The sequence below is a fragment of the Acomys minous genome (genome assembly GCF_964271855.1).
Source record: "Acomys minous genome assembly, chromosome: 8".
NCBI lineage: Eukaryota > Metazoa > Chordata > Mammalia > Rodentia > Muridae > Acomys > Acomys minous.
In genome coordinates this window covers 46,593,515-46,608,206 of record NC_140489.1, presented here as the reverse complement: position 1 = coordinate 46,608,206, position 14,692 = coordinate 46,593,515, and the positions used below count along the sequence as shown (strand labels likewise).

Here is a 14,692-nt window from a genome sequence, read left to right as displayed (position 1 = left end):
AAAAACAGGAAGAGCCTGAAAAAGAAAACAGAACACAGTGCTCTATTTATGACTTCCTTCATGGGAAAGAGATTTTCTAATTTCACTGAAGTCACAAGATCTGTCATTTATTCTGGATCCAGTTGCTCCTGCCGCTCAGTTTATGTTCCCCAGCATATTTCCCATGTCTAAATAGTTGTGTTCCCTTTGGAAATGAAAATTATAATCCATTCATAATGTTTCCCCCTAGTTAACTGCCTCCTTAGTTTCTGTCAGCTGCATTTCATGGTAGAGAGTTGGGACAGTAACTTGCTGTCTGAAAGATGTAAGAGGAGTCAGCAGATCTCCCAGATAACACAGAAAATATTCTGAAAATGGAGATAATGGCTGCAAATGGCCACATATCTATGCTACTCAGAAAAATGAGCAGGAACTATGAGACAGAAGAGCCCTATTCAAGTGAAGTCAAAACAAGGTAACATACTACAGTCATATATAGTCATGAAATCAAATCCTGAATTCTGGTAACACTACAAAATTCTGGCTTAAGGATGGGAGATTTTTTTTTTCTAAAGAGTTAGAGCTCTGGGAGATATGCTTTTGGGTAGAACATCAGCTGGTTGTATAAAAATGTCCATTTTTATAGAGGAAGAGTTTTACATTTTGTAAGATTAATGTCATTGGAACGTCATAATGTAAGAGAGGAAATGACAGGGTTCCTAGCTTCATGCAGCAGTGCTCAATAGAAAAACGCAAGCTGCCACATCAGACCACAGCAACGCACAGCAAGCAATTTACGGCCTATTCTCTTCATTTAAACTCCGTGCCAGGCTAGCCATGATGACCTACAACCACAGTGTTAATACATTTCGTGTAATGTATTAACCAGGGACACCCCCAACGTGTCAGGCAGCCAGCTGTGACCAGCAGGTGGCAGTGACCTAGCAGATGGCACACCATTCAAACATACTGCAACACCTGCTCTTGAGGGAAACCCCTGAGCGCAGGCCTTTTCCCTACATTCAAAAACAATATTTTATTGCACAAAAAGTCATCTTTCATCTCAGTCTGTATTGGGAGTTGGGGAGGAGAGACAGAAGGGGCTGGTTTTGAGCCTACAGTGGGAAATAAATGGAAAGGAAACAAGTATATGGACACAGAGAGAGACAAAGAGACTACTGCTGCCTGTGACTGCAAACCCAGGCTGCCCCCTGCCACCCGCTGGCCCCCTGCCCCCGCCCCAGCTGCCCTCTGCTCGCTGCACCATCTGCTCTGCAGCTGGGACACCACCAAGGTCTGTGTTAAACAATTAAATTATCCCCAAAGATGGCCATGCCTAAGCCAGATGCTGAACCACCTTCCCAAAGGATGTGTTAGTGATGATCTGTAATCTATTAAAAATAACCTGGGCAGTGAAACCTTAAGATAAAAGATGCCAAGTTGGTTATTTAGAAACTTAGGAACCAGGTCATTGAAAGGGCATTTCCATCTTGCAATTTCATTTCTCTCATTCTGATTATTTGAAGATATAAATTTGTATATTTAGGCAAATTATTCCTGGTGGCATCAATAAAAGAACTAGGTAGAGATGCCTGAAGCACTTTTATCATAAAATATCTTAGGAAGATTATGGGGATGGAGGCAAAAACCACTCACGTAAAAATCCCTTGAACAATAATCTGCAGTTTAGGAGTTATAAATGGCTTTCTCCTGCAAATATACAGTCGAACTGCATCCATTTCATATTTCTACATGCTCAACAGCAACACAAAATTCAGGTGTAGGTGTTGGTTTAAGTTAGGACAAAATCGTCACCTATAATTTTAAATAAAATGCATCCAAGACCAGGTGCATTAAAAGGAAAGTTAGTGAGAGCTGAATAAGGCCACGGGACAGAGGGAGTTCTAGTAGAAGGAACCGAAGCAGGTCATTAGATGGGCTGCTGACAGCAAAGGCAGCTGGGTGGCAAGCCTCTGAAAAGAAGCTCTTAATGAGGCATCCACAATAGTTAAGGGCAAAAAGGAAGACCTTCGATGGGAGCAAAGGAAAGTCTTAACAAGGTCATCCGATAAGCATCCTTCTTCACCCAAGAGTGTTGCCATTCACAGCTGCTTGGAGTAATTTTATCTAGAACTTTCTGGAATGTTCTGGAATATTTTCTAAGTCTTTCGGTCAATCCTGGAAGTGATTGGAAAGCTGCAGTTCCTAACTACAAGGTTGGCTATCTGAAATCAAATAGGCAAGTAGAGGGTCAGAGTAAATAGAAGAACCTGCCTGTCCTTGGGTGGATGTGGAGAGCAAGGGTTATTTGAAGGCTAATGTGTGTCGCATGTGTTGCTATATGCTGGGGATCCAGTGCTGGGTCAAGGCAGGTCTACTCACTTCAGCTCTTGTAGGGTGTTGACTTGTTATCAAGGCAGTGAGAGGTTAGCAGGAAAGAAAAATAAACAGATTTGAGTAATTGTGCTATTGTCCCATACCCACGCTTTATGTTTAGGGGTTAGGCCAGGGAGGTTGGGGGGAGAAGGAAGAAAAAGATATGGAGCTGAAGAAGAGAGGAAAGAATACAGATCTTAAAAGTGAATAAGCTGGGATTGGAGTGATGGTTCTCAGCTCTAGTAGAGGATTCATGCATTGGTTTTCAGCACCCACATGGGGCTCAGGAACTCTGTATCTCCAATCCCAGGGAGCTGAGGCCCTCTTCTGGATCCCATAGATACTGCAGGTATGTGAAGCACTTACATGCATGTAGGGAAAAACACTTGTACATACAAAATGAAAATTAAAAAACAGTAAAAAAAAATCAGAAATAACAAATAACCATAGCTATTGAGAATTAAAATTAACAGTCATCCTTGTGCACTGCCACCTCTTCCTTCTTCCTCGGCGCTACCCTACAAGGTGGCTGGCATCTCTTTTGCGGCATCATGGCTGTCCTCCAGCCTCTGTTGAAGCCCAAGATTGTCAAAAAAGAGGAAGGACCAAGAAGTTCAGAGCCAGTATCCACCACCACATGTTATTTGTCCATATGTACACAAGAGACATAAGCAACCTTGAAAACACACATATTAGCAAAATAGTCAAATATTTTTAAAGTTAATTTTGAGCATTTATTTTTGACTTTATATAATTCATTTATTAAAGTAGTTCATTTCTAATAGGAATGGTGGTTTAACACTAACTTTAAAATCCTGAAAGTCCAGTAAGAGCTTTTATAGATATATTAGATCAAGCTGTACACCAATGCCTATGTAACAAGTGCTGTTATTATCCACCTTTTACACTAAGAGAAAGCTAAATACCAGAGTTTGGGAAACTGCATAGGATTCTGTACTTTGGGTGTGGCTGGGCTAGGATAACAAGCGCAGCCTCTAAACTTCAGCATCTAAAGCTTTCCTGCGTTGCTGATGGAAACATACAAACTCAAACCAGTGCCCAGCTATTCTGATTTACTTCCATTTGCAGCCTAGTTACTGATAATGCTACAACTATTTTTAATAGATCCTTTAAGTTAAAGGGCGAACTTAGGAAGGAATGGCCAGTTCCCAAGCCTACACTGGAGCCGGCTGGAGGGAAAGCCGGAGAATAAAAAGTTTCCTGTCTTTGTCCCGGTGGGAGGCAGCATGCCCATCAGCTTCAATATGCAGAATCGTGTTAGAGACACAGGAGACACGAGAGACACAGGAGACACGGGAGACACGGAAGGGAACAGCAGTGTGAATTCACCTTGTTCCTAAGGTTAGCATATGACACCGTTTCCAGCTGAGACAGACTGATAGGCTGATAGAAACATAGCAGTCACTGGGCTAAATCTGTATTTTTGCCAGTACCCCAAAGGGGTCTTCTGGGTGAGTCAAAATTTTTAATTAAAAAGACAATATTTGGAGAAGAAATGTTATTATTCAACCAAGAGTCTTTTGAAAGAGTTAACTAACTATTGCTTGTCACGCCATTAAAATCATTCAAGCAAACAACAACTTTTCTGTTGTGATTTTTTAGTGAGTCTCATTTTATCTATATATTTTGAAATAATTAAATTAGAATAAAATAAGTGCATGTTACAGAATGTAGACTGTTTAGAACATTTACATTAGTCTATGGTGTATCAGATTTTCCGTTATGGTTACATATTTAAATGACCCAACTGATAAAATAAATTTAATCACTAGATTGACTTTTTCCCTTTTATTGAAAATAGATTTCTTTTATCATATAACATATCCTGATTACAGTTTCCCCTCCCTCTACTGCTCCTAGCTCCTCCCCACTTCCTCTCCCATCTGGATCCACCTCTTTTCTGGATCTCCTTAGAAAACAAGCAGGCTTCTAATGGATAATGATATCATACAAAAAAAAAAAAACAAAAATTAACACATTGGAATAGGACAAAATAAACAGAAGAAAACAAGCCCAAGAAAAAGAGAGCCACTCATTCACACACTCAAAAACTTCATTAAAAACACTAAACTGAAAACCATGATATATAAATAAAAGATCTGTAGGGTAAAAAGAGAAAAGATAAAAATACAAATAAGTAAAATAAAAAATAAGACAAAATTAACAAGACAAAAAATATTAAAGAAAAGCCCTGAGATGACATTATGAGACAAGGAACCTCCAAAGATGCCTTTGAGTTTGCTTTCTCTTGGCATCTAGTACTGGCCATGCAGCCCACGGTGGGGCACGCCTGGAATCCCAGCACTCGGGAGGCAGGCAGATCTCTGTGAGTTCAAGGCCAGCCCAGTCTACAAAAGTGAGTTCAGGACAGCCAATGGTACACAGAGAGACCCTGTCTTGAAAAACAAAACAAAAAGAGTGCCGTTCCCTAGTGAGACTCCCTTAGAGAAAACTAAATTTTCATTTGCAGGCAGTTATCTATTGGAGACAACGTCTGGCGGGGGGCGGGGGGGGGGGGGAGGCAATGAGTCCATTTCTCCTTCCGTCTCTAGGGCCCCTCTATATTGCTTTTTTTTTTTTTGCTGTGAATTAATGAGTAACTTTAGACTCATAAATTAATATTTCAGTGAATTAATTTTATATTTATAACCTAGGAGCTTTGGCTGCATATTTAAAAACTAAAATAATTACAAAAAAATCCATAGTCACTTTTGACAAGAATTGTAGGGTTATTCCAAAAACTACTATAGTAAAAAGCTGTATAGAACATTAATTGCTTGGAAGCCAACTTATTTGGCTTATGAATTTAGAGAGATGGTGCCTGTCTGGCTAGTTTTTATGTCAACTTGGCACAGGTTGTTATTTATAGATAGTTGCGCATACACACCTGTATGTATGTAACAATAATTAAAGAAAAGGTGACAATCAACTTGAAAGGGGAATCATGGGAGGAGTCCAAGGGAGGGTAGCTAGGAGGAGGAAAAAGGAGGTTAAAGTGCTGTAATTCTATTTCAATTAAAAATAAGTGTTTTTTTTTTTTTAAATAAGTTTTAAAAAATTTACCTATAGGCAAGTCTATGGTATATTTTCTTGACTGATGACTGATGTGGAAAGTCCCAGCCCACTGTGGGACTTGGAGCTGGTGGTCCTGGGTGCTATACATAAGAAAGCAAACTGAGCAACCCATGGGTAGCAATCCAGTAAACAATGTTCCTCCATGGCCTCTGTATTAGTTCCTGCCTCCAAGTTCCTGCCCCTGACTTCTCAGGATGATGGACTTCAAGCTGTAAGATGAAATAAACACTTTCTTTCCCAAGTTGCCATGGTGTTTATCGCAGTGATAGAAACCCTAGCTAAGACAGAGCCTCCTTGGATCTCCATAGTAACATAATAAAACAAGTTAACAGAAAAGGCTTTTCTTAATCACCACAAAAGGAATTAAGCCCTTTACTAAAGCCTAAACCATGCCATCAAACTGACACCTAGGCAACTTTAAATACATATGAGAGGATGAATACGTTCAAATATAATTCCTAATAACAAAACAACCTGGTTACCAAATTTAGCGCTGGGCACTAGTGTTGTTCGCATGACAAGGATGAAAACCATTTTTCGGTCAGCCTCACAGATCACTAAGTCACTCAGCAATGCATTAGCTTAATGAACCTGTCACCTCATTGATTCTCTCATCCAGTTTTCCCTGGAGTTGATGAGTGTTGGCCATATGGAGCACAAGTTCACCCAACCCGAGAGGCGGAGCCCAGGTTATGCCAGAAGCACTGGGCCTCGGCTTCAGGAGAGAGCTGGGTAGGAAGGTGGCTCCGCGCTTCCTGTGGAATTCAGGCGGCGGCCTCAGTAGAGAGATCTGAAGTCTCTCTTGGACACAGTGTGTCCATCATCCCTCCTTTGTGCTCGTGCGCAGCTCCTGTTGGCTTGAAAGCCTCCCGCAGCCAGACAATATTCAAGATCGCTCAGTGAATGAGTTTACTAAAATAACTCCCCTTTATCCATGGCTTTACTGTGTGTGGTTTCAGTTAACTTCTTTTAAAATATTGTTTATGTTCTAAGATAGTAAATAATTCATGAGCATGCCATCTGAGTAGTTTGATAAAGTCCCACGCTATGCCCCTCTCTCCTGCCCAGGATCTGAAACATCCACTTCTGCATATCCATCCACACCGTGTATGTTACCCACTCCGCCACTAAAGCCTTATTTGTTATCACATCAACTATGTGGTCCTGCAGTTATATTCCTGTGTTATTTGTTTTACTGAATAATGGCTTCCGAATGTAAGAGTGCAGATGCTGGCAATTTGGATATCTCTAAGAGAAGCCACAAAGCGCTTCCTCTAAGTCAGCAGTCCTCAACCTGTGCTTCACAACCTTTTGGGGGGGTTGAATGACACTTTCACAGGGTCACATATCATATATTTACATAATGATTGACAACAGAGGCAAAATTACATTTACGAAGTGGCAACAGAAATAACTGTATGGTTGGAGGTCACCACAACATGAGGAACTGTATTAAAGGGTCACAGCATTAGGAAGTTGCGAACAAGGGCTCTAAAGGTTCAGGGTGTAGGGGAGAGGTGGGGGGCAGGGCTGCGTCTTGAAAAGCTTGCGGTCTCAGGACCAAAATCAATCCGATGTAAGAAAGACTTGCTGTGGGTAATTTCTATAAGACTGCTACCATGGGCGTGGCAGAGACTACCGCATGCTCCAAATGTTCCATTTCTTTTCTGTCCTGGCCATGGGCGGCGTCACCACTTCCTGGCCTTCCTTGCTCATAACTGAATGGAGGTTAATGAGGGCAGAACCACACTGGCCGATTCCAGGCTTGTCACCCAAGTGCCCCGATGTGATCCATCATAGCTTTATGGTCCTCACTTGCCAACTGGATGCAGAGGGTCCAGCAGAGAAGCCAAGGACCTAGCAGATGGTGGAGCCCTGGATGGGAGAAGAGTCTCCCTGACTGAGGGCACCGAAGGCCGCCCTCCAAACCAGAACACCTTCCGCAGACTGCATGACAGCAGAAATAAATGGCTGGGTGAAAACGCTGGCATTTTCAGGGGTGAGTTTCACAGCACTTGGCCTTTCTTGCCTGGATAATGGGGAAGAGGATGCACAACCTGGGAAAAACAAAGGCAGAAACAAAAATAAAAGCCAGCCAGGTATGGCAGCACATTCCTTTAATCCCAGCACATGGGAGGCAGGCGGAGCTCTGTGAGACCCAGGCACCCTGGTCTACATACTGAGTTCCAGGACAGCCAGGACTACATAGCAAGAACTGATTTCAAAAACAAGAACAACAACAGCAACAAAAAAAACAAAACAAAACACACCACAAACACACACATAAGACAAAACAGAACAAACAAAAAGTCCTCTTCTTCTTTATGCCTTTGCCAAGGCTGCAAATGAAACTACTATTTCTGATAGAGAGATGATGGCTTTTGACACTTAGTAGGTGACTAAAGTATGGCTATTTTTAGCAGAAAAACAAAGGACATTGGAACCATATAGAAAAGGAGAAAGGTCCTGACAAATACACACATCTTATTTTTTTGGTCCAAGGGAGAGAGAGAGGAAATATAGGAATGAGTAAACGTAAGGACGAAGTGAGCCATGTTAACAGGAGGCCTGGCCCTAAGAGGGTTGCCTCTCCGCCATGGAGTCCCATAAAACTCTGCGTGAATTAGAACCTATAACATGTGTAAATGAAACTCACTACCCTGTATGCTAACTTTAAACATTAAATAACAGTATGCAAAGCTGGATACATACACTCACAAAAGAAAATGTTCACGATCACATTGTTTCACATTTAGAAAATAGTCACAGACAATATTGCCTTTTTAAAAAATCTCTTCCCCTCCTCCATTTCTTTCAGTTATTAATTGCTATGCAGGACACACAGAGAAATGCCTTTCATTACACAGATGCCTCCTGTGAGCCCTATGTCTTCTTAGTGTGTAATGTAGTTATTTGAAGACAAGCACCTTGGACTTAGAAATATGGTTTTTTTTTAAGTAGCTCTGTTATCTTGTTCTTACACGTATAAATTGATGTTAACAATATTCTTGTCGATTACACTGTTGCATGGAATTTAAAATTTAGGGATTAGAGAGACATCATGGGAAACTGGCTTTGACTGAATAATTATCTATTTAGAAATACAGGCACAATGGAAAGGGACACCAAGAGAACGGTTAGGCATGGTTAGAAAGACAGGAGGAGTGGGCTGGTTTACTGGCTGCAAGTCCCTTATTAACTCTGTTCCATAGAACATTAAGTGTAAACCCATTGATTTTTTAGTGACGCTAAAAATATGATATCATATCTGAAGCCAGTATATGCCTAAAACTCAATCCATGATAAAGTGGTACTCCCTTCCAAAAATAACCCCCCCTCCCCCCACTTCTGAGCCCAGGGAGATGAATCACTTATGTTTCAGAGTCCAACAGACCTGGTCTGGATCCAGTCCCTACTCGCTGATGACCTTGGGCACGCAGTGCACCCTCTTCAAGGCTGAGAGCCTCCTCTTCTGGGCAATGGAAATTGTCCTTTCTGGCTATTGTGTTGAATAAACAGCCTGAGGTGTCGGACCCTCCTAGGCTGGGCCTGGTACCCAACAGACAGAAAATGAATCACTGTGGTCTGGCTGTTGTTATCTGTATCACTACTATGATACAGACAATAAGTGATTTGCTCATGGTAGGTTATTACTAAGCTGTCACATGCATCTATGACATATGCAATGTGGTTTTTAAATTTTTTTAAAGCCCTTTCCTACTGAAGTCCTTAAAACTATTGTAATAAGAGGGGCATCTTCTGCCCTCTAGTGGCTCCACATAATCAGTCAAGAAAAAGAAGCAAAACATGAAATAAGTTATAAACAAAAGAACTATACTGTAGGTTTTTTGGAAAGAAATTATATATTCAAGACAAGGTTCCTTAATTTCAAATGTAGAACCACTATTACAATTTCTCTTCCTGGTATTGTATTGATCACATTCCATTTTTCTGTTTAAATGCTGCTACGATCTCCACAAAGCAATGAGGAATCTACAGCTTTTAGGCCACAGCTAAATTCCTTGGCTTCTTCATGGTACAAAGTGAAATATTAACACAGGAATACATTCTATAAGCTTTGAAAATACATATAGAAAAGGTGCTAATTTCTTTAAAAATATGGAATGTTCAAGAGCCTCTGTTTATCTCTCAACCTTGGGGGTGGTGTAAGTTCATGCTTATCTTACTATTCTTTTGTTTGTTTTATTTTTTAATTTTAATTTATTATAATTTATACAGATTACATCCAGATTGTTGCCCCCTCTTTAAACTAAATATATATTCATATAAGAATAATAGAACAACCAGGTGTGGTGGCCCACGCCTTTAAATCCCAGCACTCTGGGGGGCAGAGGCAGGTGGATCTCTGTGAGTTGGAGGCCAGCCTGGTCTACAAAGTTGAGTCCAGGATAGCCAGGGCTCTGTTACACAGAGAAACCCTGTCTCAAACAAAACAAAAACAAAAAGGAAAAGAGAGAAGCAAAACTAACTTGGTCAGTCAAAAGAAGCAAGGGCAGCGTTTAAGCAGAGAAGATACTGCATTGCAGGTCAAGGCAGAGAGATGCATTAGGAGTCTCCAGAACCGTGTGTGTGTGTGTGTGTGTGTGTGTGTGTGTGTGTGTGTGTGTGTGTGTGTAGAGTTGGTTATTGGAATGACGTACCGGCTGTGGTCCACCTAATCCAATGATGGCTGCCTGTGAATGGAAAGTCCAGCCGACTTTATCACCAAGTTCATCGTTATTATTCACCAAATTCTGAGATGCTAGAAACTGGTTAAATTTATCACACAGACCACATCTATCTTTTATCAATTTATCCAGCATCATCATTTTCCTTATTTTTCCCCAAACTGCCCAAAATCTCATACACAGGGTCACCAAATCCATTGTCACATACACTTGCTGAATTACAATAATCAAATGCATTTATCTCCTTAAGTTTGCAATATAGTTCACACCATGGGTTCTCAGCACTCTCTGAGCTCCCATGAGAGGCTTCAGTAACCGTATGTATTAGCAAATTAAAAATCCTATTCCAGACAGTTAAGATTCATCCTTACACTTCCAGAACCATTCCTGTACCAAACTCTGTATCTGTCAGGGTTTTCTAGAGTAACATAACTCATATAGACCGTATACAGAACAGATTATACATATAGATATAGACATATGACAGACAGACAGACAGATCTATCTAGATGAGGGGGTTTATTAGAATGACTTACAGGCTGCAGTCCAGCTAACCCAACCATGGCCGTCTATGAACAGAAAGTCCAAGAGTCCAGTAGTTGCTCAGCCCACCAGGCTGATGTCCCAGCTGGTCTTCCATTCACTCTGGAATCCCGAAATAAGACTGTAATCCCAGCAAAGGAGCAGACTTGCTAGCGAGGCCAGGGCAAGCGGGCGAAGAGCAAGAGCCTCCTTCTCCCACGTCCTTATGCAACTCCTAGTATGTGTGGCCCAGATTAAAGGCATGCCTTCCTGCCTCAGAGATCCAGATTAGATGTGGCTCTGTCTACTTCAGATTAAGCAAAAATCCCTCACAGGCGTGCCCTCCATTTTTAGATTTTAGTTAATTCCACACGTTATCGCAGTCTGCCCAACAGCTCACAAGATGTCTGATGCTGTTGTTTACTTTAACTCATTTTACTCACATGAAACAGAGGGATCAGAGGACTTAAATAATTCACTTGAGGTCCCACACAGCTAAGAAGTGAAAGAAGCTTAGCCTCACTCAAAGCTTGCTAACTATGTTTTTGGATAAGAAATAATGTTATTTAAGTTTTGATTCACATTTTTTTTTAATTGAGGTGAGTGCTATAGAGGAAGATGGGGACTGTCTGTTAAAACGCTTTTGTCTGCTGATGTGCACAAGTGCTTGCTACATGGTTCAGCCTCTGACTCCAGGAAGGGGGCGGGGGGGGGGGGTGTTGGCAGTCTTAGGCAAAGCTGCACTTTCCTTCAGTTGCTTGCAATTGTTCAGGAATGTGGTATCTGAACAGCCCCCTTTCTGAGCAGTCTTGAATTAATAAATATCATGTTAAGTGTGCACCACATATATTATCCCATGTGCCTCAGGACAGTCCACGGCAAGCTGCATGACTCGCCTAAAGCCACAGGCGATTTTCACGGTGAGAGATGGCATTCAAGACGGAGCCACTCTCTTCAGGAACTCATGAGCACCTGGCCGTATCGTCCCCTCTGTACTTAGTCAGTGCTGTCGCCATCTCTTTAGATGACAGGGAGATGTGAGAAGCCTGCAGGTGGCATAGAGGAAAGTGGCTTCTATTGGCTGCTGCTGGCCTCTGGGACCTTCAGCCAGGACTAATGGGGGCTCAAATCCTGTGTCTGCTAGCAAAGCCCTGTGCTCTGGTCACTGTATGTGCCAAATAACAGCCTTTGCAAGGTTGCCTCTGGCAGGAGGAAAGGCCGCCTGCTCCTCTCTGTGTGAAGGTGGTGCGCAGGCAAGCAGTCTAGTGTGGGGTTCTGACGTGAGAGGAACAGTGAAGGGAGAGAGGGGGAAATAACTGTGTGGAATTAACAACCCGTAGGACTCACACTGTTGGGAAGTCGTGAACTGGGTCCACTGACGCAGACATTTGCTTAGAAAGAGCGGGAACATTGATTCCACACTAACGCGTCACACCCTAAAGGAACTTAAAAACTACCTGTTTATGAGACATGGGTTCTTCATTTGATAACTGTTGGCCAATTTGAAAAAACGTTCAAAAGGAAAGGTTGGATTAATAAATACTAAATTTGGGGGATGGAGAGATGCCTCAGTGCTTAAGAGCACTGACTCCTCCTTTGGAGCTTTGATTCCAAGCACCCAGATGACAGCTCACAACTGTTTGGAACTCCAGCTCCAAGGGGATCTGACGCCCTCTTCTGGCCTTTGAAGGCATTTCATGCTCACAGTCCACATACATTACGTGAAGGCAAAACACCAACATACATAACAGAAAAATAAATAAATCTACAGGTAATTACTGACTTGGGCTAGAGAGATGCCTCGCTCAGTGGTTATGAACACTCGTCGTTGTCGTCCCTGAAGAAGACCTGGCTCAGTTCCCAGCACCCACATGGTGACTCACAAAGCTCTGTAACTCCAGTTCCAGGGGATAATGTGCCCTCTTGTGGCCTCTGAGGGCACTGCACACATATGAAACATGCAGGCAAAATACTCCACATTGTTGTTTTTAAAAGTGAAAATCCCAATTGTTTGACTTTACCAATAGAGAGTCAGGAGCCAGATGCTGGGGTGAAAACTTGCTAGCTCAGAGAAGCAGAGAAAGCACCCAGCTGACCTTCCTGCTCAGCTCACACTCCAGAGAAAAAAATGCAAAAAGCTTTAACCCAAAGCCAAAAGCAATCAAAAGCTAAAAGCCCCAAAAGCTCAAAGCTAAAAGCCCCTTCTTCTTCTTCTTCTTCTTCTTCTTCTTCTTCTTCTTCTTCTTCTTCTTCTTCTTCTTCTTCTTCTTCTTCTTCTTCTTCTCCTCCATCCATGCTGTCTAAAATATCCTTCAGTTCAAAGTCCCTCCTTTCTGTTTAATTCCTGTCAGCGGGTTACTTGCTCTGCCTCTTGATCTCCTGTTAACTTTAATCCTGTTACAGAAAGATTTGGGGACTGGAGGTGAGTGCTAGGGGCTGAGCCACACCATAACCACGTGTTTACAATAAGCAGAAAGTTCTTGGATTAAAGGTGTGGGCTAGGAGTGAGGCCCTCCACACGTAGAAACAGGTTTTTACACTGCACAGTCTCAGGGTTCACAACGGGATCAAATTTCCTGCCACACCACATACAATAAAAGTAAATCGTATAAATACTAAATTTGCCTAATAATATAAATAAGGTAGATGCTAACTTAGGAGAGACTTTACAATAATTCTGCATTGGAGTCCATGAGTGAGTCTGAAAAATAAAAAGCTAACAAGCTCTTACCCCCATGGTTCCAATATTACTTATTAAATCACCATTATTATTTGTCCATTGAAATTTTTCTGTAGGGCTGGATCCCCGATCAATACACCAAATGTTAATGAGATAATAAAGCCACTTTATAGCTTGTAGTCACCATCCTGGGTTTTTGTTGTTGTTTTTTTTCTGGTTTTGTTTTGTTTTTTGAGACAGGGTTTCTCTGTGTTACCTTGACTGTCCTGGACTCACTTTTATAGACCAGGCTGTTCTCAAACTCACAGCGATCCGCCTTCTCTGCCTCCCAAGTGCTGGGATTAAAGGTATGAGCCATCCCTCCCAACTCCCCCGCCCCATCCCTTACCCCCCACCCCTGCCCCACCGGGCACCATCCTGATTCTTTTTTTGTTTGTTTTGGTTTTGTTTTTTTTGTTTTTTGACTGTCCTAAATTGTTTATTGGGCATGAATTTTACAAACATTACGTGTATTAGCGGTAACGGTGGAGCTGGAGAGTATTGTGTTTTCTCCAGGCTGCACAGCGAGAGCCACCAATAGTGTGGTGGAACTTGTGGCCCTTTCCAAGGCCTGGCCAGAAGGTATCAGCCCACGCATCTCTCTGTGTTTGTGGACTGGCTTGGTGATCCACTGGGTGTCAGGATTTCTTCTGCTTTACGGAATGGATCAATGAGGATAACCTCAATAAATTTATATGTGGAATCTTCACCAACCCAGTAAGAATTCAGGACTCTCAGAGCCGCACAATGGCGTCCAGCTCTCTCCTCAGCGACAGACTGAAGGCTTCGTGCAAACTTTAGCTGGTTAACACCATGGTGGACAGGCTTGCCGTAAGTTGCACCTTTAGGAACTGGCCGTTTGCGGCCACCACGGCGGACACAAATCCTGTAAATGGCATAACCTTGCTTGGCCTTGTATCCCAGCCTTCGCGCCTTATCAGGCGCGCGGAGAGCTGTCGGTACTGCCAGCAGCGGACCCTCAGAAGGAAGCGCATCACGTCAGACTGCTTCTTCCTCCATAGCTCCTGGATGTATTTGTACGCACTCATCTTGGCTCACCCGATGGCTGCCGTCAAAGGAAAGGAAGCCATCCTGATTCTTAAAACTATCCAAAATTCAAAGAACAAATAAGCAAAGACTGTAAAAGTCAAAGAAATTGCTAGAAACATTAAATGGTCCTTAAATGCTTCCAGCAAGGACCTTGCTCCTTAAAGGCTTGCCCCCACCTGTGTCAACTCTCCAATCTATTATAAGACTCCAGATTTTGACTACAATTTCATTTAAGGCAGGTGCCATTCTAACGTCTATCCTA

At 42.3% G+C, this 14,692-nt stretch overlaps 1 pseudogene across 1 annotated transcript; it reads right to left on the bottom strand.

Moving 5' to 3' along the window:
• Positions 1-13,783: 13,783 nt before the first annotated feature.
• LOC311603464 (large ribosomal subunit protein eL15-like) lies at positions 13,784-14,461 on the bottom strand (annotated as a pseudogene). Its single transcript has one exon. The product of its transcript is annotated as a large ribosomal subunit protein eL15-like (transcript).
• Positions 14,462-14,692: the final 231 nt, after the last annotated feature.